The following is a 22,221-nucleotide window of genomic DNA, read 5'->3' on the forward strand; positions in this document are numbered from 1 at the left end:
GGGGATGTCCCGCGAGCCAGAGAGGCGTCGGCGCCGTGGCAGCCGGGCCGGCAGCATGTCATGGTGTGAAACTCGGGCCAGGGGGAAATAGTGCATAAGCTAGAACACCACTCACTATTACCTATACCATATCCTCCATTAAGGAAGAACTCACTAAATGAGGGGGGGGGGCACCACACCATACCACAAAGCACAAAACTCTTGTTAGTGTAAAAAGGAAAATAACATATATACACACAGAAAAAATGACTTGAGAAAACTAACCAGATGAGTAGCCTACTGATCTGTAACTAATTATGCACATTCTGTAGCATAATAGTTGATGTGTATTCTGTAGCTTAATAGTACAACTCAGCAGGAAAACTGATAATCAGTATGCATTTTCTGTCAAAGTCGACAACGTGTTCATACCAATGTACTTGTCCATTATCTCCCTTGAATCGGATGCAACTATATATACACACATGTTGATGATTTAAGGAGTCGGTCAGAAGACAAGGGGGAAGTAAACGAGGATATGTCGAATCTGCCTGTGAACGAAAGTACTATAACCTTTTTTTTTCTTCTCAGATCCCATAATCCATTTACATAATCATAAACTCTGTAATTGAACAGATTAAAGAATAGGCTGCCATACAAACATTACAACAATCTTAGTAATGTAGCTCTTGTGACATTTCACAAAAATGGCATTTTTCTACACTTTGAGTACAAGATTTCCTACAGAAGATTTGTGCTGAAGCTTGAAACCCGTAAAACAAAAGACAAGACAAGCAAATAAGGGTTAGAAACCAAAGCTCTAAGAACCAGAATTCAAAATGTGATAATCCTATGATGTTGAGCTACGCATCTTAGCACATTGGAAAGTGTCTCTCACTCTATGAATATAATTTCAAAACACGATTTTAGTCTGCAAAACAATTAGAATCAAGTCGATGGAACAATGGCATCTGAGATTTTTTTTTCGAGAATGCAGCGACTCGAGATGGCATCTCAGTTCGGCCTAGGAAGCATGCGAGGCAGTGAAAATTGGTGAGGCGCAAATGCGTGAGCATGTAGGGCGTTCTCCGTCTCTATGTCAGATTATTCACGCCTCTATACAAATCAATTTGGTTTACTATCCTTAACAGTATAAAGTTCAAATCACTTTCCTCCCAAATTATTTACTTTTCGCAATATTGGTATCTTCAGACCCAAATAACAAAATACTATTACTAAGTAAATTCAAGAGAGGTAATGCATGTAGAAATACTAAGAAATTAAGTGCCCCTTCATGTGTGGACTGGTAGTAGGTTTTTACAAAATAAAAATTGCACTATATACAAAGATATCAGAGAATTTGAAACTGACATGCATCCTAACAAGAGAAAAAATATCCCCAAACTCACATGGGTAAGCAAATTAATTGTGGATACGTAGATCCTTTTACGTGTGCATAGAAATAACAATATAAATGAATCAACCAAGCCCCAGCATGCTGACCTTATAGATGACTGCAAGGAATTGTTTCTCTTGTTTCATTGTGATAGTGGATAGGATCATCTCCTTTCTAGTGCCTACAAAGCAAAGACCAATTGACATAAGATTGGAAACAGGCTATGCCGCTAAGAAAGTGAGCTAGACGGGGTTGCTGACGGCAGAGACATGCTATATGTACCAAGTATGTAGACTGTAGTGAAGAAATGCATCATGTTTAACATCAGGACATGCTATGTATTAAATTGACATTAATAATTTCCAGGCAGGCAAATTCAAGAAAAAATCTGCGTGAATCTGAATTGCACACTAAATGATTCAGAATTGAATCTAAGAACAAAACTAAGAGTGGTCCTCCATCTAAACAATCCAGAAGTACTCGTTAAACTGGAATTATTTATCACCTTCACTTAGCTATAGTAACTCTGAAGACTGAATTTCAGAAACAACAATTCTAATAATCATTACAAGGGAAATTACTCATATTCTTGTTTGAGGCTATCGGTAGTAAGACTGGCGGGGTTTCCTTTGTTTTTATTTCTTGGTGAAATCCGACTATCAACTCTCGATGAGGATAACTGGAAGTAGCTAACCAGCAGACTCGTAGCAACAACAATGTGAAGTTTATGGATATATGACATTTCTCATTGCAATTAATGCCACTAAATTTATTGATCCATCAAAATCATGCATAAGTACAAAATAAAATGAATCTGAGTTGAGGGGAATAAGGATCAAACGAAAGAATGAATGGATCGCGCACATACCATTCATAAGTTCTTCTCTGGTTGGAAATGGAACCCAGTATGCGTCGCTGCAGCATCCTTCTCTTCGGTGCCGAGGAACCACATTTGGCCATTAAATCCGGTGCCACCCTCAACATCTTCTATAACATGTCTGTTTCCACCATTGACATCTTCTTCGCCAGCTCAGTCACGAAGAACTGTGCACCATGTTTCATTTTGTATTACATTACTCTCACATATCACACATAGTACTATTCAACCATGCATATCAGTGAAAATATCACTGTTCAAGAAGGCGCTATTAGGCGCTCGCCTAGGCGCACTTAAGCGCTGGGCGTTGGCATAGCGCCTCGCTTTGGCCCTAGGCGCTCAAAAAAGCGGCCGGCGAGGTCCTCCGGCAAGAAATCAGCCTCTCCGGCGAGGAATCAGCTTTCTGAGGTGAGAAATCAGTCTCCCCGGCGAGGATTCGACCTCCCCTGCGAGGATTCATCCTCGCCGACGAGGGATTCAACTGCCCCGACGACAAATCGAGCTTCTCCGGCGAGGGATTGAGCTTCTCCGGCGAGGGATCGAGCTTCTCCGACAAGGGACAGAGGAAGAGGGAGGGAGGCAGCCTCGTGCAACGAGACAGAAAGGACGAGGGGGGGAGGCGGCGTGAGGAGGAAACCTAAATTTCCTATCGACTGCAGCAGACGAGAGCTTTTAGTAGGAGGATATGAAGATGGGCCTATGGTTTAGTGGGCTAGCCCAGCCCATCTAGCTTATTTCTTCACGTTACAATACTAACACCTAATTGCGCCTAATTTCACCTAATCACGCCTAAGCTAGAAAAGCGCAAGTAGGTGCCCAAACGCATAATTAGCGCCTAGCGCTTTTTTGAACTTTGCAAAATATAGGTATGGATCTCTATTACAACAACGACTACACACTTTTTCCAGAGTGACTTATATATATATGCTTGATACAACTATCTTCTACACATCGCCCTTGCTCCAGAATCGGCTGCGGTCTCAGGTTCCTTCTCCCACTAACCACCAGTGTCACAATTTTGTTGTGGTTATTCTGAATAGCTGTCGTTGTCTCCCCCTGAGACTTGTGCGTGAGAAGAGGCGACCCATTGAACATGCATTGTTATACGCCAGGCAAGAAATCTCCGCACTGCACCACGCACCGCCAACCACAATGCCATGTCCATGATCAAAATTAAGAAGTGTTTTTGGCTCCCAGCCTTGGCCAAAAACTGCCATCAGAACGCCATGTGGTCTCTTAAGAGGCGGGAAAGATTCTGGGGAAGCACCAGGACATACCTTCTACATCTCAGTGGTCGTGATGGGTGGCGTTGATCTCGTCGCCCCCTAGCAATGGCTCCATGGAGGGTTAGGGTTTTTTCGGAGCGTGCTTTTCCATTGGATGAGATGTGTGCCTCCCTCCCGTGAGCTTGCGACAATGCACTCGTGACCGTCGTCCTCCATGCGTCATTGCCACATGAAACTGAATGAAGAAACAGTAAGCATATTGCTTCATGAAAAATCAAATACTATTGCAACTAAATGTATAACACAGTAATGAGAGTTTCGAGGTTCTTGTGTGTATAGTCAGCTGGCAATAAGGTACAAATATGTCCTTCTTTCATCAGTTTCACGTTTGTAGCACTGACAATACTTTTAAGCCACTGACTATTATAATCTATGAAAGAATCCTCCTGAGCAAACAAACTCGGGCCATATGAGTCTATTTTATTTTTTATTTTGTAGGAAACCATGTAAAGTCCACTGATATTTGATAGTTGAAAAATTGGAAACTAAACATTAGCATATTCTAGGGGACCAACACAAGTGAGATATGTGGCCAGCGGTAAAGAATATTAACCACTCAAAACATAAACAAAATTGTTCAACCTGATGTACCTGGAAATTATCGGCGTGAATAAATGTCACTTTAAAAAATAGCCTTGAATTTTTCTATAGTTAATTGCCCGTGTGATGCAACAGAGACATACATATTTGAGTGGCTCAATGACAATCGTCCTGTAAATCTTCCCTCCCTCTCTGATCTTCCTCTCTCTACATATATGCCCATCTCCCTTCCTCCTATCTCCCTCTCTCTACATATATCCCCATCTTCCTTCCTCCGGTCTCCCTTCCTTCCACCCTCTCTCGCTCATTGTAGGCGTCACAGGGGACAGACATTTTGTAAAGTACTAATAATTTCCAAGGACCATTGTTCGCCTACATCTATAGCACATGCCTCCCTTCCTCCCACCCACTCTTCCTAAGGTCTTCCTACCTTCCTAAGGTCTTCCCACGACAAATGAAAGGGAACAGACAAGTAGCGGAGGTTTGCTTCGGATATTCTTCCATTGAGATACCATGCTGAACGGAAGCTTCTTCGTCGATTCCTGCACCTATATAACAATCATCAAGCATATCAAATAGGGCTTGGTGTTCAGTAAGCAACTGGAAAGGATTAAATGGAGTCCGCCTTTCACGAAGTGCCTACCAATGTATCCCGTCGGATGTCTCTTGCGTCAACTCTATAAAACACTTGTAACAAACTTCTTCCCTGCTCAATATATTGGAGCAACTATGCTGCATTTGTAGAAGAAAATGACTCACAAGGAACAATCATTTTCTCTAGATAAAACATAAGAAACAAGATGTATGTTGACTTACTCCTTTAAATCAAACATGCTCCATGGCATGGCACAAGTCTTCATGTTCCTATCAAAACCGCAACCGAGTTGCAGAAGCACTTGGTCTTATCTCGTAATCTAGCAAATAATCAGAACTACCACCAAATGTGACTACCACGGTACCACAATGCTATGTCATGGTATCACATATCAATCCGTCATAAGTCATAAGACAAGAATAATACTATAGCCAAGATCTAAATGGGGCTTCACTGCATCTACAACTGGATTTTCAAAGAAGCATAACTGAAGCATGTTGAATAAGTACAAAGAGATTCTAATGATGTATATCTGTATGTGCAGCAAGTTGGAAAGTAAGAGACGCAGACAGCAAGCAATTGTCAGAGCAGTTCAAAATATCATGATTAACCAGCGGCAAATAAATCATGAAACATGGGATGTAACTTTCAACAAATAAACCAAACATCTTAATCTCAGCACCCATCGGCATTGCAGGTGACGACCATGTTGCTGCCCTTGCCATTTTGGTTACGGTCATCCAAATCTTCCTCCTCGTCCTTTGATATAAATAATGCCCAGCATTGTGAACACCGCGACTCGGTTTTGACCTGCATCCATGCGAGTGAGGTGGATCAGAGACTGATCTTGCATGAAAAGAAGAGGAAAACTATGGGAAAATAGAGGAACCCCAATGAATCTTGTTCGCATACATTTGGTGTGTAGATGGATGGTTGCGACAGTGCAACAACAACGCATGCCGGCATCAAATGGAATATTTCTTACGACGATCGCTTGCAAGACTCGGTAGGGCGGAGGAGCCTTGGTTTAGATGGCTACGGTCTGTGTCGGCTACGTTCTTTCCATTAGAGCATGTACGTACGCAGTGGTTGCTAAATGTGCACATTCAGCTCAGAATTCAAGAATCAAGAAACTGTATTACTAATAAAGACTAAATGTGCACATTCCAATGGTGAACTACAAGGATGCTACTACAACAGAATCGATATTAAATCAGAATTACAGAAGACTGAAGAAATTACTGTTATAAGCACTCTTCAAAAGTTCAGAACCAGATATACTTGCTAAACTTTGTAAGTTCTTAAACTGTATAAATCTAGGATCCTAAATCTGTTTTCGTTGGCCAACACAAACAATCTGCAAACTTAATAGAAAAGAATGCAAAGAGAAGAAAAAAGGCAAACCTTATGTGTGAATCAATGGATTGTGTGCCCGGCAGCCAAGCCACAACCATCCACACAGATGAGCCTCGTCCAAATTCTTGTACAGTACATTATACGTCTGTTCCATCACAATTGGAACATCCAGACATCAAATAAACGCTAGCCAGCGAGATCCCTAGCCCCCGCCGAGCCGACTGTATCATCACTATGATCCAGCCAAGGAGCAGCCACGCTTGGCAGGGGAAGGACCACGCCGACGCCATCGACGCAGATGAGCAGCGTGCAACCTGCCCCCACGGGTCTCATCGCAGAAGATGCCGACGGAAACAGGGACCTGGCCGACATCACCTCCATCATCCCGGACACGGTGTGCCAGGATGGCCGCCATGGGGAGTGGCTGCCACAGCCGCGATTCATGCAGAGACGGAAGACGTGGCGCGACAGCGGAGTTGGGAGAGATAGAAGACCGCGGGGCAGCCGGGGGAGGGGGGCGGCGGCAATGATTATGCGTATCCTGGAGTTCGTCGGCAGGGTTTGAAACCGCCCTGCCCTGGAGACTTGGCGGCGGCGATTCCCGGAGTTCGGCGGCGGTGACGCCCCAGCCGCTCCAACCCCTTAGCGATGCGGCCGCCCGCTCCCATCCTCAGTGCCCGCAACACGAGTTGGCGTCTAGGGTTAGCCGCAGCCCACAGGGGCGCGCGCAGGGGGGAACAGCGAGGAGGTGCTGGGGATCGATGGGGGAGACAGGGGTGGAGCCACGTTGGTGGCAGCTGACGCGAGAGCCGGATGGCGTCGCCGGCAGCGTCGACAAGAATCAGAGAGGGTGGCGGCGGCGGATCTCCGAGGTGGCGAAGGGCTCCGCAGCTAGAGCGTCCTTGATGATGGAATGAGGAAACGGATCGAGGGGATTCAAGGGCAGCAGGAACCCGCTCGTACCTGCCCTAGCATCTGTTTTTTTATTGGTTAATTTTCGTAGGTTAATTTTCGTAGTTTTTTTACATCCGTTTTTCTTTCAATTGACCGGAGGTTCGCACCCTTGTCCCATTGCAATCTCAGTTTTTTTTTTGACGCTTGTCGGTTCAGTGCGGAATTCGCTAGGAGGTGGGAGGTGGGATTGAGGACGAAAATAAACCATCTCTGGTGGGACGAAAATTGACCGACGGAGACTACCAACTGCTCCATTAGGAGTAGAGATGCATGGATGCCGATCGATCTTCCTCAATACATAGCTTGGTCTCTCTCCTTCTCCATGCATATACCAGTTGATCTACCTCTCTATGGTTAGGTCTCTGACCACCCTACACACACCAATAGTCGAACGCCGTAGGTAGGTATCCATGCCACAAAGACAAAATGCACCTCTCCCCTCTCACATTCTAGTAGGCCAGCCACCCTATATCTTTGACGTGGGCAAACACAAATTCGATGGCACTCTTTATCGATCGTGCACCCACACACTTCATCCCTCTCTCTGATTCTATCGATATCTCACCCCGATGATCCCTCCAATCTCTTCTCGTAGATCGCTCCCCTCTATATATGATATATCCAGGCCTCTGTTCCACACACATTGCATGTGTTATATTTTTTTAGTTTGAGATATCATCGACACATTGCCTCTGTTTCGCACAAACCATCTCTCTCACACACACCCACTTACGTGGGGTACCTGCACGTAGAGAAGAGGTGCACGCATGACGCATGTACTCACGTCTCGTTCCCGGCACACCCGCGCGGGTACACGGTGGAGCTCATTTCTAAACGAAAAGGCAACCCACGTGATAGTTTGACGCATGGAGCGATTGTTTACTTGAAGGAGGGTCATGTACCACGCATACACAGAACAAAGTTCGACGTGACACGTTAGTTTTAAATAAAGTTATATTTCTGAATGGCATGTACAGAATATAGAATGATTGGTATCGAGAAAAACGAAATCCGCTCCACTCTATACAATGGAGCCTGCCTGTCGGGCTTTGTCTCTCGTCACACTATCTCACACACGGCGGCGATGGCCCTCTCTCTCTCACCGTTGGTCACCGGTCCGGCCGCATACCGTCCGCTGGCGGAAAGGGAGGATGTGCATCATTTCTCCGTTCAATGGCGTCGAGGCAGCACGTCCCGATCTACGATATCCGACGTTCTCTCTGACGAACCTCTGGCGTGGTATGGGCAGATCCCGGCCGCCGGCGCCCTCCTAGTTACACCCTGACTACCCTCATGTACAGCTTCCTCCGGCCTTACTCCACTGTCCATCTTCCCACGTTGCTGAAAATCCTGCATGTGGATCTTCCCTAGATCTTTTCCCAAAGCGTAGCTCAGCCTGCGTACTTTCCATGTTGCAATCTCGTCCTCACACCGTTTTACATAAACAATTGTGTTGCTATCTTCCCTTAGGACAAGTAATATGCTTATTTTTTATCAGCGTATGTGTCATAAACTGTTATTGGCCAGTAATTGTTTCCTTTCTACCTTTTTTTGCAAACAAGGCTATCCATTTTACCTCGTCACTATTGCGACCTTTTGGTGAACTGCACAAATCAATTTTTTCTTAAGAGTGTTTTGTGCAGCTTTGCCGAAATGTCACGCGGGCAATGTTTGTACATTTCAGTGGGACTGCACAAAGGGAGATTGGTTTTGCTCTACCCTCCTCATCCAACTCCGAGCCTAATCTTCTCCAACTATTTGCTTAATCTTCTCCAACTAGTCAGTCTTAAGAGAGACTGCAAAGGTGACCGGCTTCTATTTGTGTGTGTATTGTTTCATCAACAGTCCTCTATTATTGTAATCACACTTACTCAATATCTTTGGAACATGGATGCTCAGCTCTATTTTAGTGGAACTACACAAAATGATCAGAATGTTCCATGCTCCTGACAGCTACTTTGTTTCCCAACATGCCTTGTTGATATAGACAGAGCTAGGGGGAAGTTGCTGCCAATGAAAGCATGGATCAATTTTAATTTAACACCTTCTCACAACTTTGTCTTTAGTTGTGATGTAAATATTAGCTTTGATCTGCTAATCACTGAGATGCATTAGCAAGGAAGTTAGTTTTTATATTTTTTTTCGAAAGAGCATGGATGTTAGTTTCCTTTCTAGTATTTGATTGATGTTGTAGCGAGACAACCTTCCAGCTGACAAGACACATGAAACAAAAGTTGAAAGCTTCAGAGCATTGTACAATTTCATGTCGCTGGAGAAATATTTGTACATCAATTATGCAAACAAATTCTAGAAGGTCGATAACATTGCCAGAAGCAATTCAGCATCCGGGGCCATGTGCCAAGCACCAAATTAGAGTGCACAACCTCGATGGGAGACTCAGCTCGGTCGTTGCGACACACTAATAGTAAGTAATGAGCAGTCAAATCATAAGCCCCACCTTTCCCACTATAAGTTGCTCGGACGAAGCAACCATCAATACGCTCTTCTTTGAATCGGCTCATACTAGTATGAAGGTGCAAAACCAAGTGCGCGTATGGACTGTCGGTCAATATGCTTCTTCTTGGCATACCACTGACATGTGGGACTGGAGTGTGAGCAAACCGATCTCAATTGACGGCAAATGGCCGCTCCTTGAAGCTTAGACAAGGAGCAAGAACACAGACGGGCTATGTATCGCACAGAGGCCAAGAAATATTAGAGCATGGTTGATCGACGTCATCATTACATGTTTGATGTTTTTAATAGTACTATTGGGCTGTCGTTTTCCACACTTCTCCTGAATAAATGTGTACTTTATCACAGATTGAAATAAAATAAGAGTGAAGACGCTCCACCATGCGGTTCCTAGTACCTGTACACTAGTAGTACTGCTCGTACTACTAAACCTTGCGCTTGGCTCTTCGCCTCTTCGGGAAGTTGAACAATGATGGTGCTACGGTGTATGCCTCTGGCAATCTGACATCGAATGAACCGTTGCACGTCCACCGCCTAGGCGAGGGTAGGTTGCATTAGTCAAAAGCTTCTCATCGTCCTGCGAGCCACCACGCTTGAGGTAGACGGAGAGGGTGTAAGCAAGCTTCACCTTGTCCTGCAAGCTTCTCCTTGTTCTGCGAGTTGACGGGATGCACCAAAGTAATGCTAGTCCATACTGCCTCCTTTTCGATTAATATGACTTAATTTTTTTGCGGGTAAATGAGATAGCTTTAGTCATATATAAGCATTCTTAGGACAATCAGCCAAGAGGTTGGTCACTAGGAAGCCAGATACTATCCTGGAAAAAAAGGAAACGAGGTGTTTCATCAAGCCAGCCCTCGGTCACATTCAAAGTGCAAGCACGCTTCGCACAAAGATGCGTCGGAAGGTTTGCTGACCTGTTGATGCGTCCATTTTGCAACATGCTTTTATATCGATATTTATTGCATTATGGGTTTCTTTTACACGTTATGTCACAATACTTATGGCTATTCTCTCTTATTTTACAACGTTTACATGAAGAGGGGGAATGCCGGCAGCTGCGATTCTGGGCTGGAAAAGGAGTAAATATTAGAGACCTATTCTACACAGCTCCAAAAGTCCTGAAACTCCACGAAAGTCATTTTGGGAATTAATAAAAAATATTGAGCGGAAGAAATACCAGAGGGGGCCCACACCTTGGCCACGAGGGTGGGGGCGCACCCTACCCCCCCCCTCCTCCCCCTGGGCGCGCCCCCTGCCTCGTGGGCCACCTGGCAGCCCTCCGGTGCCCATCTTTTGCTATATGAAGTCTTTTACCCTAGAAAAAGTAATAAGCAAGCTTTCGGGATGAAAATCCGCCGCCACGAGGCGGAACCTTGGCGGAACCCATCTAGGGCTCCGGCGGAGCTATTCTACTGGGGGAAACTTCCCTCCTAGAGGGGTAAATCATCACCATTGGCATCACCAACGATCCTCTCATTGGGAGGGGCTCAATCTCCATCAACATCTTCACCAGCACCATCTCCTCTCAAACCCTAGTTCATCTCTTGTATCCAATCTTTGTCCCAAAACCTCAGATTGGTACCTACAGGTTTCTAGTAGTGTTGATTACTCCTTGTAGTTGATGCTAGTTGGTTTATTCGGTGGAAGATCATATGTCAGATCATTAATGCATATTAATACCCCTCTGATTATGAACATGGATATGCTTTATGAGTAGTTACGTTTGTTCTTGAGGACATGGGTGAAGTCTTGCTATTAGTAGCCATGTGAATTTGGTATTCATTCGATATTTTGATGAGATGCATGTATGTTGTCTCTCCTCTAGTGGTGTTATGTGAACGTCGACTACATGACACCTGTCACGCCCCGGATTTGATGCGTCATGTGTCTGCCAGTTATTCGCCGTCGTTGCCATGTCATTTGCTTGCATGTTGCATTTTATCATGTCATCATGTGCATCTCGTTTTGCATACGTGTTCGTCTCATGCATCCGAGCATTTTCCCCGTTGTCCGTTTTGCAATCCGGCGCTCCTATGCCCTCCGGCGTCCCCCTTTTTGTCTCTCGTTGTGAGCGGGTGTTAAACGTTCTCGGAATGGACCGTGATTTGCCAAGTGGTCTTGGTATAGAACCGGTAGACCGCCTGTCAAGTTTCGTGCCATTTGGAGGTCGTTTGATACTCCAACGGTTAACCGGGGAACCGTTAAAGCCTCTTTTGTCTTGCAGCCCAACACCCCTCCAAAGTGGCCCAAAACCCATCCTAATCCCCTCCATGCTCTCGGTCGTTCGATCACGATCGCGTGGCCGAAAACCGCTCCTCATTTGGACTCTCCTAGCTCCCTCTACCTATAAAAATGCCTCCCCCTTCGAAATTTCGCAGTCCAAACCCCCGAAACCCTAGCCTCTTCCTCCTCTTGCCACCGGACGTGTCCACCCCGCGCGGACACGTCCAGCGCCGCCGCCCGCGCCCACTCCAGAGCTGCCACGTGGAGCTCTACCGCCCGCCGCCGCCGCGGCCCACGGAGCCCATCCGGGGCCCGCACGGGCCTGATCCCACGCCCGCCGCCGCCCGACCATGCCGCCGCCCGGGCCCGAGGTCCGCCGCCGCCTCGCGCCTCCGGCAGGCCCTCGCCTCCGCCGCGCCCGGCCGGCCCCGCTCCGCCGACCGCGCTCTGCCCCGCGCCCGACCCTGCCGCCCCTCGCCGTCGGCGTCGCGCCGCCGCGGGCTCCACCCCGCGCCCTGCCGGCTTCCTCGCCTGCCGCCGACCCCGGCCTCCTTCGCCTCGCCGCCCCTGCCATCTCCTGCGAGCCCGCCTCGCCTCGAAGTCCGTGCCGCCCGATCCAGATCTGAAACCACCGCCGTTGACTTTTCCCCGAGGTGGATTTCTCTCCAAGTCCCCATAGTTTTCAGCATTTTGGTCACCTGTTCATCGCATCGTAACTCTCTGCATACTACTCCGTTTACTGCGTGTAATATGTCAAAATGTTCGCTGTGAGATGCTCTACATTTCATTCCATTGCACCATGTTTATTTGAGTGCATCTTGATGCCTGAATCATCGTTGCAAGAGTGCTATATGATGTTAATCTGCTGAAACTGTTATAACTTGCTGATTTGTTACTTTTGTTGCATTTTGTGTGTGCATCCTATGAGGTTGATCTCTACATGTGTTTTGAACTACATCATGCCATATTTACAGGGGTGCTTGTCATGCATTTTTTTGAGTCTTTTAGTGAGTGCATCAAGCTTGTTAAGTAGGGTACTTGTTGTTGCTGTTTTGCTAGGCTGAATCTGTTATTTGTGATGCTATGTAAACCTGCTGCTACAAGTCATTCTATGCATAATCTGGAGATGTTCACTAAGGATGTTTTGTTATACATGTCATGCTATATCCATCCATGCCCCTGGTTGCATTTATAGCATGCTGTAGCTTGTTGTAATCTTGCTCCAAAGTTGCTAAATAATGTTGTTGTCGGCCTGTTAACATGAAGTTCAGTTTTGCCATGAGATTTGCTAGTGATCCATGCACCCTATGAACTTGTTCTTGCCATGCTTAGCTTCACAGTCATGTCTTCTTACTGTTGGTTGCCTTATCATGCCATGTAATGATCTGTGGTGAGTGGTACAAGCTCACCAACATGCCTACTTATCGTTGTTCCTGCCATGTTTGAACCTGTCATATCATTTGCCATGTTTACATGGGTGCCATCATATCTTCTGATCCTTTTTGGCTCTTGGTCAGTAAAGGACTTTTGTTCTATGAAATTAGTAGATTCATGCCATTCCTTTTTTTCCATGTTAAGTTCTTGTAACATGTTGTTTGATAGCTCTAAACATTGCAACCTGATGTTATTTGTGCAAAGTCTGAAACTGATATTATTTGCAAGCTTGCCATGTCTTTTTGAGCATGTTCTAGTGATTTCTGGAGATAGCTCAGTGTTACTGTTTTGTTATACTTTACATGTACATCATGTCCATGCCTTTTGTTTTCATATTGTGGTACTGTAGCATGTTGTTTTCATGCTTGCAATATGCCTAGTTACTGTTTTGGACAGATTGTTGCTATAACTTGTATAGTGTGTGTGTTGAACCGTTGCTCCGTTTTGAGTGTGCTCTATATGAAACTTGCTTGATTTTGCATGTAGCTTCATATTATCATGTTGCCTCCTTGTTTTGAGGTGTTTGCTTGATGTTTGCATGCATCTTGCATCAATGCCATGCTTAACTTGTTTTGCTCATATATTCTAGGCCGTAGCTCCGAATTAAATGAACTTTATATGTAACTTGACTAGAATCTCGTGTAGATCATCTTGGTGCATCTTAACTTGCTGTTTAACAACTTGAACATAAGGTTTATTCAGATCTGGACCAATTTCGAAATTTGCATATGAGGACTTACCGGAATTGTTATATGTTGTTCCCGACCTCATTTAAACTTGCCTTGATGTGTTGCTCTTGTTTGCATCATCTCTTGCCATGAGGCTTCATGTAGTCTTGTCATGCATCATGCTTGGTTGTGCATCATGTCTTGTTCATGTGTGGTGTGTTTACCATGTTGTGTGCTTCTTCTCGATAGTTCCCGTTTCGTTGCGATCGTGAGGATTCATTCGTCTATGCTTGGTTCAGCTTCATCCGTTCGTATTCTTCATGGACTCGTTCTTCTTCCTTGCGGGATTTCAGGCAAGATGACCGCTACCCTGGATCTCACTACTATCATTGCTATGCTAGTTGCTTCGTTCTATCGCTATGCTGCGCTACCTATCAATTGTTCTTCAAGCCTCCCAAATTGCCATGTCAGCCTCTAACCTTTTCATCCTTCCTAGCAAACCATTGCTTGGCTATGTTACCGCTTTGCTCAGCCCCTCTTATAGCGTTGCTAGTTGCAGGTGAAGTTGAAGATTGCCCCATGACGGACAGGATTATGTTGGGATATCACAATATCTCTTATTTAATTAATGCGTCTATATACTTGGTAAAGGGTGGAAGACTCGGCCTTATGCCTGGTGTTTTGTTCCACGCTTGCCGCCCTAGTTTCCGTCATACCGGTGTTATGTTCCCGGATTTTGCGTTCCTTACGCGGTTGGGTGATTTATGGGTCCCCCTTGACAGTTCGCTTTGAATAAAACTCCTCCAGCAAGGCCCAACCTTGGTTTTACCATTTGCCTCACCTAGCCCTTTTTCCCTTGGGTTTCCGGAGCCCGAGGGTCATCTTTATTTTATCCCCCCCGGGCCAGTGCTCATCGTGAGTGTTGGTCCAACCTGTCAGCCGCCGGTGGTCACCAGGGGCAACTCTGGGCTGGCCTACCGAAAGTTTGGACAATCCGGTGTGCCCTGAGAACGAGATATGTGCAGCTCCTATCGGGATTTGTCGGCACAGCGGGCGATTTTGCTGGTCTTGTTTTACCATTGTCGGAATGTCTTGTAAACCGGGATTCCGAGTCTGATCGGGTCTTCCTGGGAGAAGGTATATCCTTCGTTGATTGCGAGAGCTTATTATGGGCTAAGTTGGGACACCCCTGCAGGGTATAAACTTTCGAAAGCCGTGCCCGCGGTTATGTGGCAGATGGGAATTTGTTAATGTCTGGTTGTAGATAACTTGACACCTGATTCGAATTAAAACGCATCAACCGCGTGTGTACCCGTGATGGTCTCTTCTCAGCGGAGTCCGGGAAGTGAACACAGTTTTTGGGTTATGTTTGACGTAAGTAGGAGTCCAGGATCACTTCTTGATCATTACTAGTTGACGACCGTTCCGCTTGCTCTCTTCTCACTCTTATTTGCGTATGTTAGCCACCAGATATGCTTAGTCGCTGCTGCAACCTCACCACCGTACCCCTTCCTTTCCCTTTAAGCTTTGCTAGTCTTGATACCCATGGTAATGGGATTGCTGAGTCCTCGTGGCTCACAGATTACTTCAACAACAGTTGCAGGTACAGGTTACGCGATGATCATGACGTGAGAGCGATGTTACTTGTTTTGGAGTTCTTCTTCTATTTCTTCTTCGATCAGGGGATAGGTTCCAGGTCGGCAGCCTGGGCTAGAAGGGTGGATGTCGTTTGAGTTTCTGTTTGTGTTTCATCCGTAGTCAGATGATGCTCTTATGTATTGTGATATTGTATTCGTGTGGCATTGTATGCCTCTTGTATGTATCCCCATCTATTATGTAATGTTGATGTAATGATATCCACCTTGCAAAAGCGTTTCAATATGCGGTTCTATCCTTGGTGGGACCTTCGAGTCTCTTTAGGATAGTATCGCATATTGGGCGTGACAACACCTCACCATTATTTGGGCCTAGAGTAAGGCATTAGGAAGTAATAAGTAGATGATGGGTTGCTAGAGTGACAGAAACTTAAACCCTAGTTTATGAGTTGCTTCGTAAGGGGCTGATTTGGATCCATATGTTTCATGCTATGGTTAGGTTTACCTTAATACTTCTTTTGTAGTTGCAGATGCTTGCAATAGGGGTTAATCATAAGTGGGATGCTTGTCCAAGAAAGGGCAGTACCCAAGCACCAGTCCACCCACATATCAAATTATCAAAGTAACGAACGTGAATCATATGAGCGTGATGAAAACTAGCTTGACGATAATTCCCTTGTGTCCTCGGGAGCGCTTTTCTCTATATAAGAATTTGTCCAGGCTTGTCCTTTGCTACAAAAAGGATTGGGCCACCTTGCTGCACCTTATTTACTTTCATTGCTTGTTACTCGTTACAAATTACCTTATCACAAAACTATCTGTTACCGATAATTTCAGTGCTTGCAGAGAATACCTTACTGAAAACCGCTTGTCATTTCCTTCTGCTCCTTGTTGGGTTCGACACTCTTACTTATCGAAAGGACTACGATAGATCCCCTACACTTGTCGGTCATCAAGACTCTTTTCTGGTGCTGTTGTCGGGGAGTGAAGTGCCTTTGGTAAGTGGAACATGGTAAGGAAACATTTATATAGTGTGCTGAAATTTACTGTCACTTGTTACTATGGAACATAATCCTTTGTGGGGCTTGCTTGGGGTATCTTCACCCCGACCAGCAGAGCAAAGACTTGCTCCTCAATCTACTGAACCTACTGAAAATGTTAACTTTGAAATTCCTTCGGGTATGGTAGAGAAACTGCTGGCTAATCCCTTTACAGGAGATGGAACATTGCATCCCGATTTAGACCTAATCTATGTGGATGAAGTTTGTGGATTATTTAAGCTTGCAGGTATGCCCGATGATGTTATCAAGAAGAAGGTCTTCCCTTCATGTTTGAAGGGAGATGCATTGACATGGTATAGGCTATGTGATGATATGGGATCATGGGACTACAAATGATTGAAATTAGAATTTCACCAGCAGTTTTATCCTATGCATCTTGCTCATCGTGATCGTAATTATATATATAATTTTTGGCCTCGAGAAGGAGAAAGCATCGCTCAAGCTTGGGGGAGGCTTAAGTCAATGTTATATTCATGCCCCAATCATGAGCTCTCAAGAGAAATAATTATTCAAAAAAATTTATGCTCGGCTTTCCCTCAACAATTGCTCCATGCTCGATACTTCTTGTGCTGGGTCTTTTATGATGAAGACTATTGAATTTAAATGGGATTTATTGCAAAGAATTAAACGCAACTCTCTGAAGATTGGGATTCCGGCGAAGGTAAGGAGTCAGGTATAACACCTAAGTTTGATTGTGTTAAATCTTTTATGGATACCGATGCTTTTCGTGGATTTAGCACTAAATGTGGACTTGACTCTGAGATAGTAGCTTCTTTCTATGAATCATTTGCTACTCATGTTGACCTCCCTAAGGAGAAGTGGTTTAAATATAATCCTCCTACTAAAGTAAAAGTAGTTGCACCTATTACAGTTGAAGAAAAGACTATCACTTATAATGATCCTATTGTTCCTTCCACTTATATTGAGAAACCACTTTTCCCTGTTAGGATAAAGGATCATGCTAAAGCTTCAACTATGGTTCGTAAGAGTAATACTAAAACACCTACACCACCTGAGCAAATTAAAGTTGAACCTAGTATTGCTATGGTTAAATATCTCTTGGCTAATAATATTGATGGGCATGTTTATTTACTTCTGTGATGAAGCCGCTAGAATTGCTAGACCAGATAATAAACATAAACATAGACCTGTTGTAGGCATGCCTGTTATTTCTGTTAAGATAGGAGATCATTGTTATCATGGCTTATGTGATATGGGTGCTAGTGCTAGTGCAATACCTCATTCCTTATACAATGAAATTATGCATGATATTTCACCTGCTGAGATAGAAGAAATAGATGTTACAATTAAGCTTGCCAATAGAGATACTATTTCACCAATTGGGATTGTTAGAGATGTTGAAGTCTTGTGTGGGAAAGTTAAATATCCTGCTGATTTTCTTGTTTTTGGTTCCCCACAAGATGACTTTTGTCCCATTATATTTTGTAGACCCTTCTTGAATAATGTTAATGCTAAGATAGATTGCGAAAAGGATGTTGTTACTATTAGTTTGGGAGATATATCTCATGAGTTTAACTTTGCTAAATTTCGTAGACAACCCCTTGATAAAGAATTGCCTAGTAAAGATGAAAATATTGGTCTTGCTTCTATTGCCGCTCCTCCTAATGATCCTTTAGAACAATATTTGCTAGACCATGAAAATGATATGTTCATGAATGAAACAAGGGATGTAGATGAAGTATTCTTTAAACAGGGACCTATTTTGAAACACAACTTGCCTGTTGAAATCCTAGGGGATCCTCCACCACCTAAGGGTGATCCCGTGTTTGAGCTTAAACCATTACCTGATACTCTTAAATATGCTATCTTGATGAAAAGAAGATATATCATGTTATTATTAGTGCTAACCTTTCATAGCAGGAAGACGAAAGATTATTGAAAACTCTGAAGAAGCACCATGCTGCTATTGGATATACTCTTGATGATCTTAAGGGCATTAGTCCCACTCTATGCCACACAAAATAAAATTGGAGGAAGATGCCAAACCAGTTATTGATCATCAACGACGGTTAAATCCTAAGATGAAAGAAGTGGTAAGAAAGGAAATACTAAAGCTCCTTGAGGCAGGTATAATTTATCCCGTTGCTGATAGTCAGTGGGTAAGTCATGTCCATTGTGTCCCTAAGAAGGGAGGTATTACTGTCGTTCCTAATGATAAAGATGAATTGATCCCGCAAAGAATTATTACAGGTTATAGGATGGTAATTGATTTCCACAAATTAAATAAAGCTACTAAAAAAGATCATTACCCTTTACCTTTTATTGATCAAATGCTAGAAAGATTATCCAAACATACACATTTTTGCTTTCTAGATGGTTACTCTAGTTTCTCTCAAATACCTGTGTCAGCAGAGGATCAAGAAAAGACCACTTTTACTTGCCCTTTCGGTACTTTTGCTTATAGACGTATGCCTTTTGGTTTATGTGATGCACCTGCTACCTTTCAAAGATGCATGATGGCTATATTCTCTGACTTCTGTGAAAAGATTTGTGAGGTTTTCATGGATGATTTCTCCGTGTATGGGTCTTATTTTGATGATTGCTTGAGAAACCTTGATCGAGTTTTGCAGAGATGTGAAGATACTAGTCTCGTCTTGAATTGGGAGAAGTGCCACTTTATGGTTAATGAAGGTATTGTCTTGGGGCATAAAATTTATGAAAGAGGTATTGAAGTTAATAAAGGTAAGGCTGATGCTATTGAAAAATGACATGTCCCAAGGACATTAAAGGTATAAGAAGTTTCCTTGGTCATGCCGGTTTTTATAGGAGGTTCATTAAGGACTTTTCTAAAATCTTTAGGCCTCTGACTAATCTATTACAAAAAGATATTCCTTTTGTCTTCGATGATGATTGTGTAGAAGCATTTGAAATACTTAAGAAAGCTTTGATTTCTGCACCTATCATTCAGCCACCTGATTGGAATTTACCCTTTGAAATTATGTGTGATGCTAGTGATTATGTTGTAGGTGTTGTTCTACGACAAAGAGTTGATAAGAAACTAAATGTTATTCAACATGCTAGTAAAACTCTAGACAGTGCTCAGAGAAATTATGCTACTACTGAAAAAGAATTTTTAGCAGTTGTATTTGCTTGTGATAAGTTCTTTCACGCCCAAGATGCGACCCTATCCTAAAGGAACTCGAAGGTCCCACCAAGGATAGAAGCGCATCTTGAAGACGCTTTTGCAAGGTGGATATCATTACATTAACATTACATAATAGATGGGGATACATACAAAAGGCATACAATGCCACATGAATACAACATCATCTTACATAAGAGCACCATCCGAATACGGATGAAACACAAACAGAAACTCAAACGACATCCACCCTGCTAGCCCAAGCTGCCAACCTGGAACCTATCCTCTGATCGAAGAAGCAGAAGAAGAACTCCAAAACAAGTAAACATCGCTCTCGCGTCATGATCATCGCATAACCTGTACCTGCAACTATTGTTGTAGTAATCTATGAGCCACGAGGACTCAGCAATCCCATTACCATGGGTATCAAGACTAGTGAAGCTTAAAGGGAAAGGAAGGGGTAAAGTGGTGAGGTTGCAGCAGCGACTAAGCATATATGGTGGCTAACATACGCAAATAAGAGCGAGAAGAGAGCAAGCGGAACGGTCGTGAAGCTAGCAATGATCAAGAAGTGATCCTGAACTCCTACTTATGTCAAACATAACCCAAAACCGTGTTCACTTCCCGGACTCCGCCGAAAAGAGACCATCACGGCTACACACACGGCTGATGCGTTTTAATTCGAATCTTGTGTCAAGTTATCTACAACTGGACATTAACAAATTCCCATCTACCGCATAACCACGGGCACGGCTTTCGAAAGTTTATACCCTGTAGGGGTGTCCCAACTTAGCCCATGATAAGCTCTCGCGATCAACGAAGGATATACCTTCTCCCAGGAAGACCCGATCAGACTCGGAATCCCGGTTTACAAGACATTTCGACAATGGTAAAACAAGACCAGCAAGACCACCCGATGCGCCGACAAATCCCGATAGGAGATGCACATATCTTGTTCTCAGGGCACACCGGATGAGCAAGACGATGGGTTGGCATAGACCCTGGTTGCCCAGGGGGCGCCGGACATCGCTCGGTTTGGACCAACACTTAGACAAGCATTGGCCCGGGGGGGGGGGCTAAAATAAAGATGACCCTCGGGTTAATTACTCCCAAGGGAAATGTAGGTGATGGTGAGGCAAATGGTAAAACCAAGGTTGGGCCTTGCTGGAGGAGTTTTATTCAAAGCGAACTGTCAAGGGGGTCCCATAAATCACCCAACCGCGTAAGGAACGCAAAATCCAGGAACATAACACCGGTAAGAGTGGAACAAAACACCAGGCATAAGGCCGAGCCTTCCACCCTTTACCAAGTATATAGATGCATTAATTAAATAAGAGATATTGTGATATCCCAACATAATCCTATCCACCATGGAGCAATCTTCAACTTCACCTGCAACTAACAATGCTATAAGAGGGGCTGAGCAAAAGCGGTAACATAGCCAAGCAAAGGTTTGCTAGGAAGGGTGTCAAAGGTTAGAGGTTCATGGCAATTTGGGAGGCTTGATGAGCAAAAGATAGGTAGCGCAACAAAGCGATAGAACGAAGCAACTAGCATAGCAATGATAGTAGTGAGATCCAGGGTAGCGGTCATCTTGCCTGAAATCCCGCAAGGAAGAAGAACGAGTCCATGAAGAAGACGAACGGATGAAGACGATCCAAGCGTAGACGAACGAATCCTCACGATCGCAACGAAATAGGAACTAACAAGAAGAAGCACACAACATGGTAAACACACCACACATAGACAAGACATGATGCACAACAAGCATGATGCAAGACAAGACTACATGAAGCTACTCATGGCAATAGATGATGCAAACAAGAACAACACATCAAGGCAAGTTTAAATGAGGCCGGGAACAACATATAACAATTCCGGTAAGTCCTCATATGCAAGTTTCGAAATTGGTCCAGATCTGAATAAACATTATGTTCAAGTTGTTAAACAGCAAGTTAAGTTGCACCAAGATGATCTACACGAGATTCTAGTCAAGTTACATATAAAGTTCATTTAGTTCAGAGCTACGGTGTAGAAGATATGAGCAAAACAAGTTAAACATGGCATTGATGCAAAATGCATACAGACATCAAGCAAACACCTCAAAACATGGATGCAACATGATAATATGAAACTACATGCAATTCTAAGCAAGTTTCATATAGAGCACACTCAAAACGGAGCAACAGTTCAACACACATGACACAAGTTATAGCAACAACCTGTCCAAAACAGCAACTAGGCATATTGCAAGCATTAAAACAACATGCTACAGCACCCCAACATGAGAACAAAAGGCATGGACGTGATGTACAGGTAAAGAATTACAAAACATGAACACTGAGCTATCTCCAGAAAACACTAGAACATGCTCCAAAACACATGGCAAGATTGCATATAATAACAGTTTCAGACTTTGCAGAAATAACATCAGGTTGCAATGTTTAGAGCTATCAAACAACATGTTACAGGAACTTATCATGGTAAACAAAGGCACGACATGAATCTAGTAATTGCATAGAACAAAAGTCCTTTACTGACCATGAGCCAAAAAGGATCAGAAGATATGATGGCACCCAAGTAAACATGGCAAGTTATATGACAGATTCATACATGGCAGGAACAACGATGCGTAGGCATATTGGTGAGCTTGTACCACTCACCACAGAGCACTAC

The 22,221-nt window shown here is 44.0% G+C and overlaps 1 long non-coding RNA gene across 7 annotated transcripts; it reads right to left on the reverse strand.

The window, feature by feature from the left end:
• Positions 1-555: 555 nt before the first annotated feature.
• LOC123156501 (uncharacterized) lies at positions 556-6,983 on the reverse strand. Of its 7 annotated transcripts, none has more exons than XR_006478177.1 (6): positions 6,078-6,983; positions 4,895-5,483; positions 4,722-4,810; positions 3,530-4,626; positions 2,244-2,419; positions 556-1,556 (listed from the first exon to the last, which is right to left on the reverse strand). It is a non-coding gene; the product is annotated as an uncharacterized lncRNA (long non-coding RNA). The 7 variants fall into 7 exon arrangements; XR_006478179.1 differs by lacking the exons at positions 556-1,556; positions 2,244-2,419 and adding an exon at positions 3,072-3,450 and having other exon boundaries at positions 3,530-3,713; positions 4,222-4,626; positions 6,078-6,982; XR_006478176.1 differs by lacking the exons at positions 556-1,556; positions 2,244-2,419 and adding an exon at positions 3,072-3,450 and having other exon boundaries at positions 3,530-3,713; positions 4,130-4,626; positions 6,078-6,982.
• Positions 6,984-22,221: the final 15,238 nt, after the last annotated feature.

The sequence above is a fragment of the Triticum aestivum genome, chromosome 7B (genome assembly GCF_018294505.1).
Source record: "Triticum aestivum cultivar Chinese Spring chromosome 7B, IWGSC CS RefSeq v2.1, whole genome shotgun sequence".
In the NCBI taxonomy this organism is placed as follows: Eukaryota; Viridiplantae; Streptophyta; class Magnoliopsida; order Poales; family Poaceae; genus Triticum; species Triticum aestivum.